Below are 23,579 nucleotides of genomic sequence, written 5' to 3'. Positions count from 1 at the left end.
TCATTGATATGAAATGAACTGATATTCAAACTCATTCACCGATTTTTTTTCCAAATTACATTTATACATCTGAAAAACCTAAACATTTGAGTAAAATTATGAAATGCTCTGTGCCTACACAAATATTCTTATTGTCAGAACTATTTTTCATAAATATGACCAGATCAACATAAGCCTGGAAGGACAGACCATTGACTCCTACACTGTGAATCCTATGGAGTTATTAAGATAATGTTATTATTAGAAATTTTCCAAATATCCCCAATAACACCTCAGAGTTTTAATTGCCATCTGTGCTAGCCAGCAACACTGTCATTGTTTTTGTTTTTTATTATTTTTATCCCAAAGGTTAGATATTCAATCACTTAACAAATGTTGTTTAAATGTTTCTATGTGCCAGGTACTATTCTAGTCACTAGGGTCATAGCCCAGCATAAAGGTGGGACTAGGGCTAGAGCATATGTATATAAGCCTAGTCTATGTAGAATTCTTCAATTTCAAGAAATAATTGAGATAACAAGATACAATTTACAAAGGAGATTGCAAAGAAGGATGAAAAACCCCAAGAATTTTTATAAATGAAGAAATACTTAAATATTACAATGTGTAAAAGCCAGCATACTGAAATCTAGAAGAAATTATTGTATTTGTGTACTACTAAAGTTTAAATATTTAGCAATTAGGTATTGCTAAATATTTTGAGTAGTTTGAGACACTCATTTATTAACCACAATAGCATTAGAAAAAGTCTCTAAATTCTTAAACTATCTTAGGTAAAACTCTTTTTTTATCAGAATAAATTATCTTAAAAAGATTGCATATGAATCTCTGTGCGCCTTCATGGATTTCCTCAAAAAAAAAAAAAAAAAAAACTATCAAACTAAAGCAACTGTCAGTACGGTCTTGTGGTTCGTAGAAGAGATCAAAGAGGGTTATAATTCATGAAGCGTGTATGTTTATAATATGTCATAGACATTCAAATGGATGTAACTACAATACATTTAGTTTCCTAATCTGCTATATAGTAGACTTTAAGTTAAACCATTTGTTGTAGTTTCTACTTTTGATTCGAAACACTCTAACTTGGGTTTTGCCAAGATGAACATTGTTTTAAATCTCACCAGACCACTTGATTCATTTCATAGTAATGCTCTTTGTATACCATATTTTGACCTACAGCAAATCTCACTGAATATATGAGCACTGAAGACACTGAGACATACTCAGTCAATTGATAGAAAGGCATCAACTTCATGATAATTTTCTATTCCTACATATACATCTTGTGGCAGACAATACATTTATTTATTGAAAATATACCCTTTTTTTAAAAAAGTAAAACATATGAATAAAGTTAAAGCAGATGAGGTCTTTTAGCCAGGAAATTAATTTTCTTTTGTTCTATCAAAACCACACATGCAAACCTGACAGAAATTTCTTATGAATTACTAATGGGGGTTTAATCCTGACAAGGCTTTATTTGTTCAAGTGTCAAATCCCGGGTCTGGTTGCTCAAAAAGTCAATTATCAGAAAATATCCTGTGTTGCTGCTGTCATTAAGAGGCAGACACTGATGACAGTTTAACTTGGTTTCAGAGCGGCTCTCGGGCCACAGCTGCTTGCCAGGCCGTCCAAGTACCACCAGAAAATGCACAGTTGCATATTGACCTTGTAGTAATTGAGGTTATGAAAAGGCTCTTGTTCTCAGAACTCTTAAATGAACGCCTCTCCCAGCGGGACCCTGCAGGACCCTTGAAGAGAGCTGACCCACTGAACTACTGAACTGCCCAGAACCTCAACTTTGGGCTGTGCGGAGGTCAGGTCAAGAAGCAAATGTTAAAGATGGGACGTGAGGAATGCCAGATCGTCACACATTGAGCTGAAGTCATTGATTCTTTGCCTTGTCCTGCTGACTGCTCTTCCTCATCCATTCTGCACGAAGTGAAGCAGGGGAACTGAAATCTGTTAGCACTTTCCCGTAGGTATCATGTGGAAATCTTCTCCTGATGTGTGTCTCCCCCATTATTAAAAGCAAGGGAGGGGTTGCTAGTACAGATTTCACTGGTGAAGCAAACTGAACCATCTGCTGAACTCTCTAGCAGTCTACTGGCTGAGCCTGGCGCAAGATTCCACGGCTAAACTGTTCCTCTCTCACCAGTAATAGCCATTACAGTCAAGTGAGAATTAACATGAAAGTGGTGGAGGAAAATAAGGATAATTAGTCCAATCAAATGAATTTCACGACAGCATTTTTTAGAAAAGCATCTCCCATCAATTAGGTATGCTATTACCCATGATTGATACTATAAAATTGTTTTAAAGTTAATAACAACAATTACCATGAATGAAAATTATTAATAGCACAGTGTGTTTTAAAGGTCAAGGTCAAATAAATATGCTTGGCTTAAAGCATGAGATAAAAAGTATATAGCTTTAGTATAGATAGTAGTATTTTATCTTATAACAAAATGAAGATTTAACATTTTGCAGTTCTTGTCTGGTTAGGTAATTGTAAATACGAATGTTAATATGTATGTCCATGATAAAAAGGAAGGAGTCCAGGCACGGTGTGCCTGTAATCCCAGCACATTGGGAGGCTGTGGGGGGAGGGGCGAATCACGTGGTCAGGAGTTCTAGGCCATCCTGGCCAGTATGGTGAAACCCCATCTCTACTAAAAATACAAAAAGTAGCCGGGCATGGTGGTGGGTGCCTGTAGTCCCAGCAACTCAGGAGGCAGAGGCAGAAGAATCGCTTGAACCCAGAAGGCAGAGGTTGCAGTGAGCCGAGATCACGCTACTGCACTCCAGCCTAGGTGACAGAGTGAGACTCTTGTCTCGAAACAGAAAAAGACAAAAAGAACAGAAAAGAAACTTTTCCTCCATTCATTTAACTAATATGTATGGTGCTTCTACTATATTCTCTATTTTAAGCAGCATATTAAGAGCCATAGACACAATAATTAGGGAAGACCATAAATAGTCAATGCCATTACAGCGGGTAGAGTCAGGGAGAATACTTTTTCTAGTGGAAATTTAATATAGTGAATTATAAAGGATCATATTATAGTTTTTAAGATCTGAGAAGTTGATACCTACCCATAATAAATAATTTTATTGCAAGAGAGGTAAGGATAAAGAACTATTTGCCAGTTCAGCTTGGAAGCATTTTTTAGACCCTTTGATTAATAGCCAAATCAGCAAAGTCATACTTCTATTTTTTGCATTTTAAAATTTATTTCTTTAAATTTACCTTTTTATTTAGAATATTTATCACAGGTAGAATCCCATTAAAATTTTATTGTTTTTAAATCATTTTTAATGTAGATTGGAATTTGGTTTGGGCAGTCTAACAGGTGGACTTTAATAGAGTGGAAGTTATAGTCGCTATGTTTATTTCTAGCTTCTCATCTCTCTTGGTGCTATCTGAGAGGTCACAGAGCAAATGCCTTCACTTAATAACCTTGATAATATATTCATGTGCTGACTAGAGAAGCTTAATAAAATCTAGTTATGTATATGATTTTGGATAAGAACTCAGAGAATTTCATGTGAGTCTAAGTTAAAGCCAGGCTGAAAATATGACTTAAGCCCTGGCATAGTGGCTCACACCTATAATCCCAGCACATTGGAAGACGAAGCAGGGAGGATCTCTTGAATCCAGGAATTTGAGACCAGCCTGGGCAACATAGGGAGATCCTGACTCTACAAAAGTTAAAAAAAAAAATAGCAGGTCACAGCGGCACATGCCTGTGGTCTCAGAAACTTGGGAGAATGAGACAGGAGGATTGTTTGGGTTCAGGAGGTAGAGGCTGCAGTAAGCCATGATCACATCACTGCATGCACACCAGAGCCTGGGTGACAGAGCAAGACCATGTCAAAAACAACAAAAAAAAGAAAGGAAAGAAAGAAAGAAAAAAAGGAAAGAGAGAAAGAAAATGAAATTGTTGCTTAAAATTTTTAATGCATTTATATTTAATATATTAAAATAATTGGTGAATCTAACAAGAAGCAGTTAGTATGAAACAATATTAGTCTAAGGACCAGGTTAGCTGAGTTAATTGCAAAATTGTGAAGAATCACATTTTCCTGTGATACATTTTCCCTCTATGTGAATTTTTCATTACAATGCAAATTAAAATCCCAGATAATGCTAATATATTGGAATTAAATATATCTCTGTGTGCATATCATGGTATAAACATATATAGCATGGTAGACAGGTAAGTAGGCAGGTAGAAAAGTAATACAGATTTTGTAGAAATATTGGCCAGAAAAAATGTAGGATGATGCGGGGGTCCCCAACCCCCAGGCTGTAGACTGGTAGCAGCCTGTGGCATGTTAGGAACTGGGCCACACAGCAGAAGCTGAGCAGCTGGCGAGCAAGCATGACCACCTGAGCCCCACCTCCTGTCAGACCAGGGGGCCTTAGATTCCCATAGGAGGGTGAACCCTGCCGTGAACTGCACATGGGAGGGATCTAGGGTGCGTGCTCCTTACAAGACTCTCATGCCTGATGATCTGAAGTGGAACAGTTTCATCCTGAAACCATCCCTCCTGTCAATTTGTAGTGGAAAAATTGTCTTCCATGAAACTGGTGTCTGGTGCCAGAAAGATTGGTAACCTCTTGGATAATGTAAACTACCTGTCTTGTGACTTTAAAATAACATCATATATGGTAAATTTAAGCAATCCATAGAAAACACTGACTTGTTTTTCTAAGTTAATTCAAATTATTTACTTTATAATGTAATGAGGAAATTAAATATTGTACAGAAACTGCAGAGATTCTAAATGTTTAAAGTCTAAATTAGCATTGTTTCATTTACACTTTCTCTGCTTCTTGCTTTGTGAAGGCTAATCTAGTTGATACATTAAAAATTGGCTGTTATTTATGTATTCTAAAATATTTTTTCCACATTGTTATTTAATCACAATTAATATTAAAAACAAATCGTTTAATACAAGTGATTTTATTTTCAATATTAGATCTATAAAAGATATTGGAAGATGATTTGCTTTTTGAGAAAAAGATGAATGTACACTATTAGGAAAAAGGTATATTGTAAAATCATGCTAGAGGTCTCCTTACCCTTTTAGTCTCCTGGGATCATTATGATTTCTTATATAACTGTCTCCGCCCCACCCACTTTTTTTTTTTTTGAGATTGAGTCTTGCTCTGTCCCCCAGGCTGGGGTGCAGTGGCGTGATCTCAGCTCACTGCAAGCTCTGCCTCCTGGGTTCACACCATTCTCCTGCCTCAGCCTCCCGAGTAGCTGGGACTACAGGCGCCCACCACCACACCCGGCTAATTTTTTTTTTTTTTTTTTTTTTTTTGTATTTTTAGTAGAGATGGGGTTTCACTGTGTTAGCCAGGATGATCTCGATCCCCACCCACTTTGCAGGCAGTGATAACCAGGGATATTACCTTACTTATCTTACTTAAAAATAGGTAGCATTAATGTCATAAATTCTGTATAGAGGTTCTTCTTCAATACTTTGGATCTTAAACTCTTAGGAATTTTGTGCTTTACACATGCTACAAATTGAGATAGAGGAGTTGAAAATGGTAACTTGATGTTTATGTAGAATTATTATTTTTACCCTTTCAATATTCATTCATATAATCATAAATCAGTTGTGGTTGTTTCTTCCATGAAATAAGAGGCAATGTGTAAGAAATGAATAGAAAATTTAAAGTTTATTAATATAGAAACCTTGGTTGAATAGCATTTTGAAGATGTCTTTGTTCTCTCTCCACTGAAGTTTGACAAAGTGAACAGGTATTGATGCCTAGAGAAGGAACATGGGTTTACAATTGGAAGAAAAATGAGTTTGTGTTTGTGGCTATTCTTTCCTCAAGACTTTTTTATTTGCCATGTAATTTTATCCTAAAACCTTTATCTTAAAGATCCTTGAGGATTTTTTGTTTTCTACAGATTCTTCTATTGGTTTTATAAGGACTTGTACCCAGGTTATTTGAGTAAAGTGGAGCACCCAATGTATCTTGTTGGTCCATTCAATATGTTGAGAGTTTGTTTTTGTTTTTTGACTTCTAAAAGGTTTTCTCAGAGTATGATTTTAAATATTAGTTCTGTTTCATAGTTTTGTTCTTATTTCTCAGGGATAATGATCAAAAGAATGGGCTTCTTTCTTTGGATGTCTTCTGTTTGTATTTCTTTGTCCCTAAACCTTTTAATTTTTTTTTCTTTATCGTATTCTTATCCTCTAGGTGGTTTGCCCACATTTTTCGATGATCATTTGTAAATTCTTTTTTGAATATGTTATCTCCTGAGCACCCTGCAATTTAATAATTTCTGAGATTTTTTTCGTCAATTTCTGAGATCAATAAACTTTTTAATTTCATTTTTTTGTCAGTCCTACTTTCTTTTAATATTGAATGTCTAATTCGAGGTAGTTTTTATATTCCTAAATGCTCAGCTGAGTGTATTTAGTGTAGTTTGGATTGTGGCCTTACAGTTTTCTGCTGCTTCTTAAGTGTTTATTTTGTTGATATAATTTTCTGATTAGTTATAATAAACCTGTATAGATTCACTGATGTATTTTTCTGTTCATATTTGCATTATTGGTGTGGTTCATAAAATTTGTCATTCGATATACTCTTGTCAGTGTAGCAAAATTCTGATTCTCAGTGTTTTGGGGGGAAGGGTGGGTAGATAAGGGTATAAAATTTCCAATTTTTGGTTCTCTTTTGTCTCTCAGGGCCACACAGTTCTACCTTTTGCTTCTTTTACCTTTAATCTTTCGTGAAAGGGTAGCTCACGCTCCTTTTTGTTTGTTTTTTCTCTCCTAAGATATGGATTATGAAGATCACCACTTTAAATTGCGTTGTCTTAACTCCACTACTTGTAAACTGTTGTATGATCTCTCAGAACACTCTTCTAGGATTTTCATAATGGTGTAGGTTTATGCTTTTGGATCTATTTCACATCCATTGCTGGCCTCCTCCTCTTTCTTCCCCACTATTTTCCTTTTCTTTTTTTTTTTTTTTTGAGACAGAGCCTCGATCAGTCGCCCAAGCTGGAGTGCAATGGCGCGATCTGGGCTCACTTGCAAGCTCCGCCTCCCGGGTTCACACCATTCTCCTGCCTCAGCCTCCCGAGTAGCTGGGACTACAGGTGCCCGCCACCTCGCCCGGCTAGTTTTTTTGCATTTTTAGTAGAGACGGGGCTTCACGCTTCACCGTGTTAGCCAGGATGGTCTCAATCTCCTGACCTCGTGATCCGCCCGCCTCGGCCTCCCAAAGTGCTGGGATTACAGGCGTGAGCCACCGCGCCCGGCCATTCCCCACCATTTTTCTAGGCCTACCGGAGCTTGCACAGTGGACCAGGGCAGGAGAGATTGCTCGCCTGTCCTCAAGTTCCATTGAGGGGGATAGATTTGTGTTTTTTTAATTTTTTCTTTTTCCTATTTTTTATTTGTGTGTTTGGGTGGGGGTTGGGGGGTCAACTGCTATTTTCTTCATATGTATCTATCTAGTCATAATTTTTTAAATGTTTAGGTTTTCTTTATTTTTACTTACACATAAAATATTTATATTTGCTAAATGAAAACTGTAATTACCTCTAATTCAACCATTCAGACAGAATAAAATAATATTGAAGAAAATCAGTTCAAACTTTCTATATCACAGAAAAGAATAAAATAAGACTCTGCACTCAGTCTTTATGACAGATTTTTAACATTTAACGTATTTTGAAGCATTTCTTCTCAAACATAAATAAAATAATTTCTATAGCAACGTATTAGTAATAACTTTTTTTTTTTTTTTTTTTTTTGAGACAGAGTCTTACTCTGTTGCTTAGGCTGGAGTGCAGTGGCACCATCTTGGCTCGCTGCAACCTCTGCCTCCTGGGTTTGAGCGAGTCTCCTGCTCAGCCTCCTGAGCAGCTGAGACTACAGTTGCACGCCACCACACCTGGCTAATTTTTGTATTTTTAGTAGAGACAGGGTTTCACTATGTTGGCCAGGCTGGTCTAGAACTGCTGATCTCAAGTGATCTGCCCACCTAGACCTCCCAAAGTGCTGGGATTAGAGGGGTGAGCCACTGCGCAAGGCCCATATTAGTAAGTTCTAATTTTTTAACTAATTTCTATTTCTGGTTGGTTTTGTTTTTCATTCTCATAAACAACACTGTATAAAGAACAACCTAATGGCAAATCATATGATTCATCATTACTTGTTAATAGTACTTATTACACACTGTCAAATTGTCTTCTGACAGGTTGATATAATTTATGCTTCAGTAAGTGTTAGGGGAAAATGACCATTTATTTTTCTGAAATTTTTTTGGCACTAATTATTATGTATTTTTAATTTTATAGATTTAATAGGCACATATTTTGTGTATTGTGTAATTGTATTTCTTGGCTAATTGGCTATGACTATTGAATTCATATAGTTATTTAGTCTTGTGGGGGGGGTGTGTGTGTGTGCGCGCACGCACGCATGCATACATGTGTGACAAATGTTCTCATTATTCAATTTCTGCTGATATGCTTTTCTTGATGTTTTGAAATGTTTACATATTGATAATTTTTTGATATTTCTCATACATATATTTTCTTCCGTTTGCTTAATACTTTTTAAACTGTTGATCATGATTATTTTTGCCTGATAGTTTTTAAATAGTAAAATTTATCAAGTTCAAGTCTTTATTGTATTGGGTTTACATATATACTAAGTTTCTTAACGCAATACAAGTTATGAACTAACAGAAAAAAAGCTTTCTTCTCAAAATTTTTATAGCAACAAAAGCTATCTATAAAATGTTGGTTATAATTAAATATTGTTTTAATCAAAATTAAAGAGTGCTATGATCTAAATACTCTTTGTATTTCCCCAAATAAAGACAAAAAAAGAAGAAAAACAATGAAACCATTATCACTCCTGTGTTCTACAATACCTCTTCATTTTTTTCTGTTTTGTCTGTTTCAAATGCTTCATTACAAATTTCTTCTAAAATAAGGAAAATAAGCACAGACACACATATATTACAAAATATAATGTTATAAAAGTAATGAAAGCTATGTAAAATCAGGTTTAAAATATAAGGCACTATAAAACTAGAAATACTACCCATAAAAGGACAATTATTGTATGATTCTACTTGAATGAAATATCTAGAATAGGCAAACTCATAGAGATAGAATATATAGTAGAGGTTATCAGAGACTAGGGAAAGGGAGAAATGAGAAGTTTTCACATAATGGGTGCAGTTTCTGTTTGGGGTAATGAATATTTTTGGAAATAATGGGGATAATTGCACAACACTGTGAATGCAATTAATGCCACTAAATTTGCCGTTAAAAGTGGTTAAAATGGTAAATTTTATGTTATGTATATTTTACCACAATAAAAAGGTAAATTAAGAAGTCCAAAAAAAAGCATTATCTTTCTTTGAACCACTGAATCTTAATTTCATTATTTAAAAAATGAAAGTTATAATGTAAGCAGTCTGTCATAAATTCAAGTAATTTTGTCAATAGAAAACATGTGTCCTGCTATTTTAAGAAACACAGGTATATGAATCATGCCCATGTATTTTATATATATATATATATATATATATATATATATGCCTGTGTGAATCTAATTCACATATGAGATAAAGACAGGGGCTCAGAGACAGAAGAGTGAGATGACACATAAGAGTCAATGGCCACTTCTTAGATCATCTTCAGAAACATTCCAAACATGATTACCTTCATCTTCATTAAACATTAAAAATAATAAACATTGTCTTGTTTTCTTTCTCTTGCATGATATCAATTTACACTTTAAAAGGCATTGCAGGAAATTATGAATGAAAAGATAAAACAGTGGCTTTCAACTGCCTCAGTAAACCATGCACACTGCCAACATTTTTGTCACCCATAATTCTCCCATAAACATGGGCCTCTCCTTTCATTACGCAGGCTGTCATGCTTTATTGAACCACATCATTTCACCTAATTAAAATAAGCAGTATGTTGTTTCCTCCCCCACTCTTTTTTCTTTAGCTGGACAAATGCAGTAATTATATTTAGAGTATCCTAAGTGGACACCACATTAAATATTCATTTTGGTGCTCCTCTGCACAATCAAACATAGCTCCTGCTGCTCTTTTAAACGTTAATATTCATTTTATTTATAAGATCTAAAAAATGTGCACTTTAAAAGTATGTAAGGTTCATTGAGTTGTGTGTTATGCCAGCAAAGTAGGTATGTTAGCTTCCATAAAGTTTGTGGGGTAACTTAACAAAGTAAAACCAGGTTTAAAATGTAAGGCATTATAAAACTAGAAATACTCTTCTAAAAAGCATTATCTTTCTTTGAACCACTGAATCTTAATTTTATTATTAAAAAATGAAAGTTATAGTGGAAACAATCTGTCATAAATTCAAGTAAATTTGTCAACAGAAAACATATGTCCTGCTGTTTTATAAGAAGCACAAGTAAAAGAATCATGCCTGTGTAAGCAAGTAGCTGCTAAATTGTTTAATTTTTTTAAGCTAATAAAAGTTTGTTTTAGGCATCCAGTCTTACAGAAAAACATTTTATTCTGTTTGTTTCTTCCTTATCATAAAAGTGATGGGTCTTTAACCTTATCAGTTTCTGTGCTCAAATCATATTGCAGCTACTCATCATCATTTTGGAAAGAAATTCTATTATAATTCAGCAAAGGTGGTAGTGGATACACAGCTGAAATCCTGCATAACTGCAGCTCATCCTGCAAAGATACTTTCTAAGACATTTCTGCAAAATAAAGGCGAGCTTCCCTTTGTGCTTGCAATCAATGTAAGTTTCTATGAGAGAGGAAATGTTACTCAACAGTATGCTGTTTAAGTTGAAAAAGGTAAAAGATGTATGGCCTAGCACCTACGAGCAATTCTGTCACCCTGACCATAACTTCAGTTTCCTCTGGTTTTGCGTAAGGCCATAGCAGTTTCCTGATTCACAGATAAACTAGTCCCAGGAAGGCACCTATGAGAATTATAGCAGCTGTAGGTTAATTTCCTATTAATACAAGATGGTTGTGTAAACTAGGCTTAAAGTTTAGCATATCAACACCTTTTTATTCCATTTGTTCGCTTCTACTAACAGTTCTTACCTTGCAACTGAATTTCATTTTCAGACAGATTTAAAATCACACTGAATCCATTTGCACAGATGGATAGGCAGACACAGAAAGCAGGCAGCTTACGAATGACAGAAGGCAAAACTGAGTCATAGCCATTACCCACAATGAGAGACAGTGGAGCTATGGTGGCCACGAATGGGTCTCTCTTACCTGGGCCACTGCTGCCCTTTCTTTCCTTCCCTCCCCATTGGAATGTTGGATTAGGGCACGAGATATTAATTTAGATTTTTTCATATAAGCTCTATGGTGACTGGCACAAAACATACCTCGTACCTACCACTGTGTGTCATGGGACCTACTCACATCACTACGTGACCTTTACGACTTGTTTGAGATAAACTGTTAGACTTAATGTGATGTAACAATCTGAGCCTTTCAGTCTTTGTTCTTGCATGTCAATTATTTCCAACTCAATGCTGCTTGGGAGTAGATGATATTTACAAAGCCATCCTATTAATTGATGGTTTACATTCTGTAAGTCTGTATATATTTTGCTTAATATAACCAAATAGAAGGAGACACGGCATGGCACAGAAGCAGTTTCAGAATGTCTTGGTGAATGAACTGAGTCCATACAGAAGGTGCCAGTTTTTACAACAGAAGATTAATCTGCCCTCATTGCCCCCCACCTTTTTATTTTATTTTTTTTGCACGAGGTAACATGCCTACTGTTTTCACACCATCATGTGAAGCAGATATTAATGACTGTTTTGAATCATCCCCAAAGTATTAGCAACTCAGACATTTTCTGTTGTGTCTACTTCTGAAACTGCCAATGGCATGATGCTGAGATTAATTATTTCCTGCTTCATCTGTTCCATAAGACAGCAAGAAATATGTTTTGTAAGTGACAAAAATTATTTGAATTTATGACAAGTTGCTTACACTATAACTTTTATTTTTTCTAATGATGGTAAGAATTTCTGATTGTTCAAGGGGAGATATTGCCTTTTTAAACATGTAATTTTAGGTTTTCTTTGCATTTATTTTAAACCCGATGTCATATAGTTTTACTTTTATAATTGTTTCACCCTACTGATCAGAGCAGGGTTGGGAGAGTGAGAAAATTAGGTTGTGAAAGTTAGCATAGTATAAATACGAGATGCCTAGGAATAACACATCCACTGAAAATTTCAAACAAAAATGTATTTAATACAATTCTGCTTTATCAAGGGTACAGTTTTATGTTTTCAATTCCAATAATGTTAACTAAAATGGATTTTCAAAGAGAGCAGCAAATAGGCTCATGTAATGATTAATTTAAGAACAATTTGTCAGAATCATCTTTTGGGGGTTAACATCAAAACATTACCTGGGGATATCCTGTCTTGTACATATGAAACGTAGGCCAAAACTTCCTTGCATAGGAAAAGTAGAAATTATTTTCTAGGCATCTGATGCTAAGGAAAAGAGGGTTATAGTATTTCATAAATTACTGTGGGCTACTTACTATTTTGGTGTGAAAAGCAGAGACCATTTTATCAATATCTTCTTTATAAAAACATAATCAGATGTTGCTGTCTACTTCGAATAACTGAGCTGTGTTGTAGCACTAGGATCAAATATAAGAAAGGCATGATTTTCTTTTTTGAGAAAGATGCAGGCTCTTGATGGAAGTTATGTAAACAATGACTGGTTTAAAACACAGTGTGTTATTGAAGGAAGGGGAGAAAGTGTACTAGTTTCCTACTGCTACTGTAATAACATTATTCCCTTACATTTCTAGAGGTCAGAAGTCTGAAACTGGTCACAACTGGTGAAAATCAAGGTGTTGGCAAGGCTGTGCTTCTTTCGGACGCTCTAGGGGAGAATCTGTTTCCTTGCCTTTCCCAACTTTTAGAGGCTGCTAAGGTTCCTTACCTGCTAGCCCCTTTGTTTTCCATTTCAAAGCCAGATATATCAGGTTAAATCCTTCTCAAGCTACTGGCTCTCTTGCTTTTCTCCCTCTCCTGCCTCTCTCTCCCTCATTAAAGGATGTTTCAGGTTACATTGAGCTCACCTGGATAATTCAAGCTAACCTTCCTATATTAAGGCACCTGATTAGAAATCAGTTTCATCTGCACCCTGAATTCCTCTTTGCCACGGAGTGCAGTTTATTCCCACTTCCAAGGGATTGGGATTCTCCTGCCTACCACAGTGGGTGAGCTAGGGCCTCTGCAGTGGCACCCTGTCCTTTCCAGGCATCAATGAGGTGCCCAGGAAAGATATTCTCCGATTCTCAGCCTTGAGCTCAGGAGTTTTACTGGGGAGCATAAGAGAGAATAATCTCTACGGAGGGTGAGGGAAGCAGGATTGGCGTGAAGGTGATGTCAAACTACAATGTAGTTGGAACCAAGGACTCAGTGAATTATAAGAAGAGCTTTGGACCTGAGAGACCCTTCAGAGTTGACCCAATGGAGGTAAGGGGCCCAGGCCTCCCCCAGCCTAACCCACTCCTCCCTGCAAGGGCTAGTCTTTGAAGGCACATTGCCCAGGGATAGGTAAATAGTCATTTTCGTTTTTCTAAGAGTAATCCCTGAACAGAGTCTCTGCTGTGAGTCCATCAATTACTTGCATATATTTTCCTAATCTATTTTAAAATCCATGGGATATTCTTTCCTATTTACTGTCAGTTTAGCTTTTATATATTACTATAGTTCAATGAATTCATCTCTCACTCACAAAGTCTTCCTTAAAGGTTTCTTTTTTTCTGAAATTAACTGTTTTTTTTTTTTCTCCTTTTACCTATCTCATTAACACTGTAACTGTATCTATCCACTCAAGAATATTGAGCTTCAGGTGCTAGAGTTATGGAGTAGGGACAGATGGGAAACAGAAAAACACAAATATAGGCAAAAAATATATAACACCATGGAGGCAAGGGAAAAGCCTATAGAAAATATAGAGTGACAACATGATGCAGGTGTTGGGAAGAAAGAAGTGATTTCTTTCCAGCTCAGCTGGCATTTATTGAGGAGTAGGGGGAAAGCTCTTTTGTGTTGCTATCTCCCTTAACAGGTAGCGCTGAGGAGTGGTCTCAAGAGAGTACCTCAAATGGCACCTGTTGTATTAGTGGTCTATACTTTGTGTAACACAAAGAAAACAGTCTGATGGTTTCTGAAATAATTAAACATAAAGTTTCCATATGTCTCAGTGACTCCACTCATGGGTATATACCAAGAGAAATAGAGACAGACGCCATAAAGAAGCTGGCAAAGGAATGTTTATTGCAGCATTGTGGCCAAAACATGAAAATAACTCCAATGACCTTCAATAGATTAATGAATAAACACTCTTGGCATGTACAGATAGTCGAATGTTATTTGGCCATAAAAAGGAATGAAGTTCTGGTAGACGCTACAACATGGATGAGCCTTGAAAACATCAGGCTAAGTCAAAGAAGCCAGTCACAAAACACATATGCTATGATTTCATTCATATGAAAGTTCAAAGAGACAGACAGCAGAGCCTTGGTCTCTTAGGGCTGGAAGAGGGAAAAGAGGTAAAAGGGTGATAGGCAAAGTGTAAAGTGTTTCTTCTTGAGATGATAATGATGTTCTAAAACTGACTGTGATGATGACTGTGCAAATCTGTGAATATGCTAAGTCATTGAATTATACACTTAAAATGAATAAATTATATTTTAAACGAATTGTATAGCAATACAGTTATTAAAAATTCAATTAATAACTTATTTATATAGATATAGAAAAATTATTGACAGGTTTGAGATCAAAATGGGGGATCTAACCATGAGATATCTCAGAACAACAAGGTAACTATTGATTTCTACCCCATACCTTTTTTGTGCTTCTTTTATTTTCCAGCTTTTCTGCAACGTACATGTCTTACCTTCTTAATCACAACAAAGAAATTTTTTACTCTCATTTTTAAAGAATTTTAGTAATGATGCCTCATGTAAATTGTTAATATTGTGCATAAAATAAAGCTTAGTACTGTTTGGAAAGAGAGGACTTTTGCCTTTGGGAGCACATGGTGGAGAAAAATGATGGTTATGCTGCTGAGGCTGAGTACAGCATATGCTCTATGTGGGGTGGCATTTCTGGAGAAAAAAATACATAATCTAGAGATATAACATGTGGCAGGTTATGTGTTTTTCCATTGTATCTACAAAACGCCCCCATCTAGATCTTGTATTCTAGCACTGATTTAATATCATACACAGAATTTGCCCATTATGTGAAAGTATAGAGAATTATATATAGTAAATAAGTACCTTGGTGGATTTGCTTTGTCTCTTCACAGTAAATATGGCTAAATGAACCATAACCACTATGTGAGTACTTATATTACACATTCTATGACATTTCAGAAAGCAATTCGAGGACTGTTTAAAAAGTTACTTTTTTTTTTTCCTGATTCTTATGACTAAAACCTGAAAAACAAACATGAATGCACTGGGTTGAACTGTATGAAACTGACATTTTTATCTGTTAAAACCAGAAAAATATTTGAAATTTCATATGGTTCAGCTATATGTAAATATCATTAATGTGTAATTTTCCTGAAAGAAAAATATTGTAGTTTTAGATCCTGTCATTTTATTACCATTATTATATGAAACAGTGTTCTTTTAATTATTCACCCACTGTCATAGACATTTGTCCTCTTTACCTTTCTTTGATAGTTACTTTTATGTATAAAATATCACAATAATTTTGATATATTCTTACTGTTGCATGAATTAATCCTACAAAAGTTAATTAGTTTTTTTTAATATGGAAATACCTAAAATTAATTTTACCTTCTACTACTCTAGCTATGACCTCTATTCCAATGTGCAAGGAAGGAAAAGATACAATTTTCAATATGACTCTTGGCTATTTTCAAACTGGTTTCACTTAAATAATTGTTGTACATCACCTGCATATAACTACCATAAAGGATACAAACACAATGAAGACTTTTTACCTGTTCTTGTTAATACAGCAGAGAATGAGACATACACAACAGAGTCCATAAAGTGCATGTGGACAATACATGTATAAAATACAACGCAGGCTGGGGAATCCCTTGAGGACAGGAGTTTGAGACCAGCCTGGCCAACATGGAGAAACCCCGTTTCTACCAAAAATACAAAAAATTATTCAGGCATGGTGGCGTGCACCTGTAATCCCGTCTATTTGGGAGGCTGAGGCACAAGAATCCCCTTGAACCTGGGAGGTGGAGGTTGCAGTGAACCGAGATCACGCCATTGCACTCCAGCTTGGGTGACAGAGTGAGAGACCCTGTTTCAGGGAAAAAAAAAAAAAAGCAATGTAAAGTAGCATAAAAAGGAGTTCTATTAGAATTAAATTAATCTGCCATCAGCCCATTAATGATGTGAATGAAAATAGGCTGAACTTGTCTTTGGGCCCCTTACCTGAGCAGGAATCCTGGTAAGAAGGTAAGCAACTACAACAGCAATTGTAATTCACCATCTTACAGTTTACCCCTTCACATAATGACCTTTCATTTGGGTGATTTTGCAGTGGCCAGGGACAGTAGTAGGAGTCAGCTAAAAGGAAGTTGGGTCAGATGTACATTTAATTGCAGTTATTTGGATATGGTTATGTTGTTTGCATTTTCTTCTATGTAGTGTTAACTTACTGCTAGTCATTCTTGTATAGAAATGTATTCCACTGCTACATGGCACTTATACAGGGTAGTGACACACAGGTGTGGTAGAGGGATTATATAGTATCCTGTGTTTCCTAAAGCATGGAGCCCCCCCAAAAAGCATGTGTGCAGTAGTGGGATAACTCTTATCATATAGAGAGATGGAAGCTAGTGTGGAAAATTCTCCCCGATTGTATAGCCCATATATAACAGAAAAGTGGTAGAAATTCTCCAAATTTGACAATAATTATGTAATCATTTATGCTTTTAACCATTAAATTTATAAACTAAAGGAAATTCTAAGCTATCAATAATCTAAAACATTTTGACAAATCATGCTGAGGATATTGTTAAATTACATTTCTACTCTCTATATCAAATAAAATTATAAAATCATCAGTATCATAGAAATCCAACAGGAAATTCATTAATAAAATATTACCTAATATAATTTGTAATTTTTGTTGATTTGACAACTTTTTTTTTTTTTAAGTTATTTCTTTCCTCATTTGATATGATTTAGCTCTGTGGCCCCACCCAAATCTTATCTTGAATTGTACTCTGATAGTTCGCTGGGAACCTGGTGGGAAGTAACTGAATCATGGAGGTGGTTTCCTCCATACTTTCCTCATGGTAATGAACAAGTCTCATGAGATCTGATGGTTTTATCAGGGTTTCCGCTTTTGTGTCTTCCTCATTCTCTCTTTGCACACTGCCATCCACGTAAGACAGGACTTGCTCCTCCTTGTCTTCTGCCATGACTGTGAGGCTTTCCCCAGCCATGTGGAACTGTAAGTCCAGTTAAACATCTTTCTTTTGTAAATTGCCCAGTCTGGGGTATGTCTTTATCAGCAGCATGAAAACAGACTAATACACCATTTAAATAAATACTTACTGTATTAGTCCATTTTCACATTGCTGTAAAGATACTACCTGAGACTGGGTAGTTTATAAAGGAAAGACTCACAGTTCTGCAGGGCTGGGAGGCCTCAGGAAACCTACAATCATGGCAGAAGATGAAGGGGAAGCTGACACCTTCTTCACAGGGCAACAGGAGATAGAGAGAGAGAGAGAAGGAGAAATTGCCACTTTTAAACCATCAGATCTCATGAAAATTCCCTCATTATCATGAGAACAGCATGGGGTAAGCTGCCCTTATGATCCAATTACCTCCCACCCGGTCCTTCCCTGAACATGTGGGGATTACAACTTGAGATGAGATTTGGGTGGGGACACAGATCCAAACCATATCGCTTGCAAACCCAAAATTTTCCTTGTACTTTTTATTTTATTTTTTTTTCTTTTCCAGGACTTCAAAAATTCTAAGAACTTTTACAAACCTAGATCTGCCTGTAATTTTGAGGAAGTAGAGGAGGAAATTACTTTACATGAACTAGTGAAAGAAGGGAGGTCTTCACTAGGAGAAACAAGCAGGACATTGAAATGTAGAAAAGGCAGGTAAATGCATCACTTCTATTGAGGGCAGCTGAGCAAGGGCACACCTGTGGGAAGTCATTGCATAGTCCAAGGAAATAAGTAAAGGACAGAAGGAGGCTGTGTCTGGGCCTGGGACCTGGCGTTAGAGCCAAGTGTTACAGAACACAGAATATCACTGTGACCTTCAGCCCATCAGCCACGCTGAGTCATTAGAGTTCTTTGAACAGATCGGTGACTCGATATAATCTGTATGTTATTAAGAAAAATGTGGCAGCAATGTGAAGGATACAAAAAGCAATTGATTGTATCCAGGGAAACCATTGCAAAGCAATTGAAATCGTTCATGTGAGAGATGATAAGCATCTGACCCCGGATGATGGCCATAGGGACAGAGTCAGGGAAAGACCATGAGAGCCAATATGAGTTAGCAAGTCCGTAGACAGCTTCAGGGGAGTCTGGTGGGCAAAGGCCAAGTGAGAGCTAAGAGGACTTAAATATAGTTTCAAGTGCATGAAGTGGGAGGATAAGGGAGAAATTGAGATAAGGATAATAAGAGAAGGTATAACAAGCTTGAACAAGGTTATATGAGAAGTATGGAGGGTATTGGATTGAGTAGATACCTAAGACATTTAGTGATATCCAGTTTTCAGACTTGTGAACAGAGGAGATCAAAAATCTTACCTGGAGTGGAGATAATTTAGAATAAAAAGAATAGGTAGCTGCAGACAGAAATTTTCAAAATTCTCACATTTAAAGGATTTAGGAAATTGCAATTTTTTTAAGTGAGTGAATAATTTCTATTGACATTTTACGTTTGTACTTCTTGCTCTGGCTGGTTCATTAGGTAATGGTTTTTAATATACATCGGATAAAATAATAAGATAGTAGTATATGCTTTAATTTTGCATCAGTAACTAAAAATTTATAACATAAAAAATATTACCCTAGCCTTTAATTTTAGATCAATACTAAATTTTTTATTGAATACTCATTATGTACCAGGCATTATTTTAAGGACACTACACATATGGATTTCCTCAATGGTCATAACAATTCATGTCTAAACACTATTATAACTTTTCCCTCTTGCAAGTGGGGAAGCAGTGGCACAAAGAGGTACTTTGTGTAGATGCAGCAGGTAAATGAAGGAGCCTAGATTCAAAACCAGCACTCTGGCTTCAGAATTCCTTCTCTCAACCATAGCAACAAACGGCTTCTCAAAACTCTGACTGAGGGAAATGTTTTGATTGATAGATAATAAGCCAAACAGTCTACCTTCATACACATCTGGGTCACATACAAGGAGGTCTGACACTACTCCCACATAATTCACTCATAATTTTAACAAGGCTTTACTACTTCAGAAGACATCCCAATAAATGGTTCATAACAAAACCTTTCCATCTACTCCCCAGTGGAAAGATCGGTAGACAGTGTGGGTCCTAAGGTCATTTGAATCTCTTGCCTCCAAAATTGTTGCCTTGCTGTTTCCATTAATCCTCAAATGGTTGTATCTTACTCCTCACCCACTCCTAATCAGGTCTGCCTTTAAACCCCAACTTAAAACTAAACCTCAAATTTATATAAATTTTGATCTCTCCTTCCTGCCCCAGACACTCCGTCAAAGCTCTGCTGAGTTGGTCCTCTACCTTGGGACAGTAAGCAATAAACTCAACTGCAACTTATCAACAGGGTGTTTCAGTAGTTTTAGGAAGCTGGCATTCAATAATAGTGTACGTGTTACTATAATTCTAATAAAATGGCAGATATTCAGAAGTGAGAAGGCACATTCTAAAAAAAAATCATACTTAAAAAAGTCAAGGTCCTATTGAAATAAAAATTAACCATAGAACAGATGATAAACTGATCTAGCCATTGAATGAGCAAAAGAAATTTCAAGATGCATTTCTCTAAGACCCAGATGTATTTAATGGGCATTAAAGGAAAACATTGCTAGTAACACGTTTATCATGAGAATTTTGTCCATCATATTTAGGTCGGAACATTTAGATGGTATTGACTTTGAGCTAAGGGTTTCTCATACTTTGTAAGCATTAACTCATGTAACCTTCATAGCAACTCTACAGGGCAGGTTCTACTATTATTTCCATTTTACAGAGAGGAACAGAGTTTATAGGGCCAAAGTCACAGAGCTACTAAGGGAAGGAGGCAGGTTTAAATGATTTATTCTACATCTGACATGCGGTTCACTACATGGCTTTCTTGACAGTCAGAAACATCTGTTGATTATTGGTTACAGCCTTAATGAACTATTTGTACTTCTGTAGAGTGCATGAATGCCTTCAAGCACCAATCTCTTTGTAATGCCACTTCTACCTTTTCTTATCTGGAATAGAACTGTGATCTTTCAAGATGGAACTAAACATTACCTCGCCCAGAAGGCTTTCCTGGCCCTTGGTGTGGAAATGTAAATAGACAATCTTCCCCTAGGGCTGCAGCTGTGCCTGGCCACATCACTAACTGAATTATTCCTCCCCATACCAGCTCTTTGTAGTTCCCATCCCTGGGACATGACAAATGAAAACTGAAAAAATAAGTATTTGTTCATCTAGGGGATTCTTTATCCGCTAAATTTGGGAACTTATGTATGATAAAGCCATGGGCATTTTCTCCTGTGTGGGCAATGCTAATTCACTTGCCCCTTCCTGTAGTTTCAGAGTAGGAAGCTGGTGCTTCTTACATCCCTACTAACTCGTTTCTCCTAGGCTTCTTTATTTGCTTTGGTAATTTAATTCTGATATATTTTTCTGAGCATATGTCTTATTTGTTTTATTGGCTTCACCCAGGCCTTGAACTCCTTGCTGAGGAAGCTGGCCCAATGATCCCCATTACTCCTTTTATTGGCCGGTTTGGACTGATTTTCTTCCCCAAATGGACTTTGATCTCAATTAGTTTTGTCAAGGAGCAGAAACAGCAAAGGAACCAACTCCTGACAGGTATTAGCAATGCAAATATAATGGTCATATCAGGCTTTTTATGAGCAGAATAAACAAAATAACGAACTCATTAGGAAGGACTTGTAAAAATTCAAGCTTTAAGAACTTTGACATGGAGATATGTAAATATGTAGTGGAATTATTTCCTTTATTCTGCTTAAGTCATTTTAAAGACAATGTTCTAGTATTTCAAGTAACTTAAATAGATTATGGTGACTAATTTAGCTTTCGTTCTGGCATTTATAGTTAAAATATCTTTCGGACATGGATTAATTTTCTACGGCCCACAGGAAAATTCCTGAATGCTGTAATCTTAATTCAGAAACTTGTAGCTGGGAGAAGCATTCTGGAATAGAGAAAAGGATACATCAGGTCTAAGTTTTACCATGCTGCTTGGAAAAGTCACTTTTTTCAATCTGAATGTTCTCATCACTAAACATGCGTGTGTGTGTGTGTGTGTGTGTGTGTGTGTATAATCTACATCTTAATCATCGTAAATATTTTTAAAATGAAATATATTTTCACTGATCGTTCAATGATTCTATGTTTTATCGTTGTCTTTTATAAGAATCACATATCTGAAATAACACAAGGAATTATGGAAATGCTTACTGCTACCACAACTACAATTCGAGTCAGAATTTGTCTCATTATATAGACCTTTCCATGCAAATTAACTCCTGAATTTAATTCATTGCAACTCTTCCAAATTATATACAATCCTGCTTACTGCACCTGTTATATATCAGCATATTTGATATTTTTTATTTAAAAAATTACATGAGGTGTCTATTTGCTCCAGAAAGGGATAATAAAAAAAACTGAGCAGTGGTAAAGAACTCATTCAGACATGATTTTTACAATAATAATAGTCTAAAAAGCCTAGTCTTACAGGCATATTTCACAAACAAAAAATACATAAAACAGTCACTTTTATAGGTAATTAAGAATATTTAAGCCCACTGAACACTCAGAGTTGGTGGTGGTGGTTGTTTTAAATCTATGTCACAGCCACACTGCAGGCGTCCGTGTCCTTCTTAAGGATTCTGGCCCTGAGAGTGAGGAAGCCTGTGAGTGGCAGAAGGCCTAAGCATTACTTTTAAACTTATTAAAATACATTGCCCGTTTTTCCAGTTTATGTAAGTGAAAATTATTGATTTTCAAGTCAGTTCTACTTCTGACAAATACAGAAACAAAAATATGAAAGTCTGAAGTCTTGAATCTGCCTGCAGTCGCGAAGCAACACATCAATAGAAGCAGTTCAGGAAAAATGGCCAGTTCAGAAGGCTCATGATGGAGACAGAGTTGGTATAATATTTTAATTTTTATTATGTAGAGAACATGAAAAAGGATTAAAAACACAAGATTTGGGTTAAAAGTTTAATTTCTACTACTTAGCAGAAGCTTCAACTCAATTTCTAAGCCACAGTTTCACCTTCTGTAATATTATATTGATGAACCTTAACTCACATAATTAAGTTAAATAATGTCTAAAGTGTGCCTGAAATAAAGGAAATATTCTATTCCTGTTTGATACATTTTAATATCAAAAATATCATAATGTGGAGAGTGATTGATTGGTTGGCTTAGTTTGATATAGCTGAAATCATATTAAGAAATTGGCCAGGTGTGGTGGCCCATGCTTGTAATCACAACAATTTGGAAAGCCAAGGGTGGAGGACCACTTGAGCTCATGAGTTTCAGACCAGCCTAGGCAACATGCAGACACCCCATCTTTACAAAAACCACAAAAAACTTGTCAGGTACGGTGGCACATGCCTGTTATTCCAGCTATTTGGGAGGCTGAGGGAGTATGACATGAGCCTGGGAGGTGAAGGTTACAGTGAGCCAAATAGAATGCAGGTTTCACTGCATTCCAGCCCAGGCGATAAAGGCAGACCTTGTCTAAAAAATAGAATAGAATAGAATAGAATAGAATAGAATAGAATAGAATAGAATAGAATAGAATAGAAAATAGAAAAAAAAGGGAGAAATATTATAACCTTAAATGCATCATTTTCATTTTCTGTAGGTTATATTTTGCTTTTGTCATTTTTCCCTCATTCCAACCCAAACCTGTCTAGACACTGACATATTTGATTGACTGCATGATTTGGAGTATTTACTGAGAATATGCAAGGAATTTAATTAGATAATTTATTTTGTAAATAAGAAAGAATGTTTATGTGCACCTACAGTGGAAAGTGTATGTGTTCTCTGGGAATGCAATGACCTTTATTTAGAAAAAAACGCAAATGCTTCCTATGTGCACTTCCACTTAACTTCATCCTGCTGTGCCCTGTAATTCCCTCATTTGTTAACCTAGACAGTAGACTCCAACCTTAAAGAATTTTTGAGATATTTATTTTATTTATTTATTTATTTTTTTTTGAGACGGACTCTGGCTCTGTCGCCCAGGCTGGAGTGCAGTGGCCGGATCTCAGCTC

This window comes from Macaca nemestrina, chromosome 16, assembly GCF_043159975.1.
Source record: "Macaca nemestrina isolate mMacNem1 chromosome 16, mMacNem.hap1, whole genome shotgun sequence".
Lineage (NCBI taxonomy): Eukaryota > Metazoa > Chordata > Mammalia > Primates > Cercopithecidae > Macaca > Macaca nemestrina.
This window is presented reverse-complemented; position numbering follows the sequence as displayed.